General features: G+C 42.7%; 1 non-coding gene across 1 annotated transcript; it reads right to left on the bottom strand.

The window, feature by feature from the left end:
• Positions 1-1,367: 1,367 nt before the first annotated feature.
• LOC131222227 (small nucleolar RNA R71) lies at positions 1,368-1,474 on the bottom strand. The gene has a single exon (XR_009159935.1). It is a non-coding gene; the product is annotated as a small nucleolar RNA R71 (small nucleolar RNA).
• Between the last annotated feature and the right edge of the window lie 1,187 nt (positions 1,475-2,661).

The following is a 2,661-nucleotide window of genomic DNA, read 5'->3' as shown; positions in this document are numbered from 1 at the left end:
GAACTTGAATTGGTACACCAGTGGGAAACCCCCACCTATATGTGTACACCCATACTTGGGATGTAACCCGACTGGTTGTGATAGTAATGGACCTTCAGCTCAGTGGTTATTGAATGGTGGTTTAAATTAACCAGTGATGTGGCCCTACCATCCAGGGTTGTTGTGTCCAATGGTTTTCAAGGATGGTCTTTTATTGCATGATTTTGATACTCGCCTTATGTGGCTTATTTTGATATTTGTCTTGCTTTGATATCGTCGTATGTGTCCTTGTCCTGGTATTTTTCCTATATGGGCTCGATGTTTTTATACTGTGCAACCATGCGATGGCAAGCCCCATATGTTATAATATGATTGACCACTAGTCGACGGTTTTCCATTAAACATCCTAAGGTGGTAGCCTCATGAGCCGGGGATGGTGGTAATGGGACACTATGCCCGAGCTGTCGGCCTACGCTGGGCTCTGAGCTCCCCGTAGTGACCTTGAGCTTACCTAAATTGGCTGATTGTAACTGGACTAATAACGGTTTGGCTAATCATGCATCCATAGCATGTTGGCGATGACGGGTGGCTAATCTGGATGCTGTAGCACGTGCCCTTAGGATCTTTGGGATATCGTTTCGCTAGCTCCCAGACCACCGACTATCAACCCCTGTCCGACTGGATGATTTTCCCAGGTCGATGATTTACATGGGTGACGAGCCCAAGTCCAGTTGGATGTGCATCCCCAGGCCAATGTGCATTCATGCATCCATGCATTTAAAAAGATTGCATCATGTATTGTTTTGATTGCTTCGTTGTTTTACAACTATGCTTACCTAATGCGGCGGTGTGTAATCTTGAGGGGAATTCACACTGAGCTGGCCACTCATCCATCAAATATACAACCGTACAGGTAGTGCAGGTGACCCCGTATATTGGTGAGGAGCAGGCTATGGTTGACAAGGGTGCATGATTCTATTTGCTAAGGGTTGCTATAGGATTTCACAGTTCAAGATTGTTGCAGTTTATCTTATTTCACATGTAATATTATTTCATTTTGTATTCGTGAGGATGAGGACATTGGTTTGTATAAGTCATTATGGGTAACCACTTGTATATTCTAAATGAAAATTTAAACTTCCCTTTTAGCTTACTTGTCCATTCTACGCTCATCTGCTTACTCTGATAAAGAAAAGAAAAGAAATACGTGAATTTGACCATCCTTTAAGATTAACACTCGGGTTTTTGGGAAACGAGTCATATACTCGGGTCCTGAAAACACGGGGCATTACACGTAGTTACATTCACTGCGTCCTAGATCCATTAGCACATGGAACGACATGCAGAGGGAATTCATAAAAAAATTCTTCCCACATCATAAAACGATTACCCTCAGAAAAGCAATCATGAACTTTTCCCAAAAGGAAGATGAAACATTCTTCCAATGTTGGGAAAGGTTCAAAGATTTGGTTAGTTCATGCCCACAACACGGATTTGAAACGTGGCGCATTACAAACTTTTTCTACGATGGACTGACATCTTCCATGCGCCAAATGGTCGAGATAATGTGTAATGGAGAGTTCATTAATAAAGATGTTGACGAGGTATGGGATTACCTCGATAGTCTCGCTGAAAAAACACAATCATGGGACTATTACCCAATGGCGAACACCACGTCTAGGCCGACTCAATTAAAGGAGAAAGGTGGATTATATCTCTTGAAAGAAGAGGATGATCTCAAGTGTAAAGTGACTGCGCTCATAAGGAAAGTTGAGGCCATGGAAGGAAAGAAGGATAAGGTCAATGAAATTGTTTGCGGCATCTGTGATTGCAACATTCACACAACTGAAAACTGTCCTACAATACCTGCCTTTCGAGGAGTGTTGAATGAACAAGCCAATGCCGTAAATAACTATTAAAGACCTTTTACTGGACCTAACTCCAATACATACAATCCTGGCTGGAAAAATCATTCAAACTTTAGTTGGAGGAATGGACAAACGGCGACTCCTCCAGGTTTCTTCAATCAAAATCTAAATCAAGTGAAACCTCAAGAGGAACCGGTTCAAAATCTCATACAAGAGCTGGCTCAGGCAATGTGGGGAATTACAGATTTTATGCAAAAGATAGATTCTCGTATGACGGTTATAGAAAAGGGGATGCTTCCTGCACAACCTCTCCCCAATCCTAAACCGCAGTACGAGATTAATGATCCCAGCTCTTCAAATCAGATGGGGCATGCTAAATCCATCACCACTCTTAGGAGTGGGAAGATCATTGATAAAACTCTTCCGGTTAGGCCCGAAAAGCCTCAAGAACCAGAAGAGGACAACAATGATGGATCCAGTGATGCCCCACAAAAAGTAGAACCGGAACTTCTAGAGAAGCCAGTTGCTCCATTCCCCGAACGGTTGGTTTCACCAAAACCTCTCTCTAACTCTCAGGATATTCTAGAGGTGTTGAAACAAGTGAAAGTCAACATTCCTCTACTTGATGTCGTTAAATAGATACCTTCATATGCCAAATTCCTGAAAGACTTATGCACGACCAAGCGACGGAAAATTATTCAAAAGAAAATCTTCTTGACTGAGAAAGTGAGTGCCATCCTGAAGCAAGACGTGCCGCAGAAATTCAAGGATCCCGGTAGCCCAACCATATCATGTGTAATCGGGAACCATCGAA

This window comes from Magnolia sinica, chromosome 12, assembly GCF_029962835.1.
Source record: "Magnolia sinica isolate HGM2019 chromosome 12, MsV1, whole genome shotgun sequence".
Classification (NCBI taxonomy): domain Eukaryota; kingdom Viridiplantae; phylum Streptophyta; class Magnoliopsida; order Magnoliales; family Magnoliaceae; genus Magnolia; species Magnolia sinica.
The sequence above is the reverse complement of the archived record's forward strand: the minus strand, read 5'-3'. Positions and strand labels throughout refer to the sequence as shown.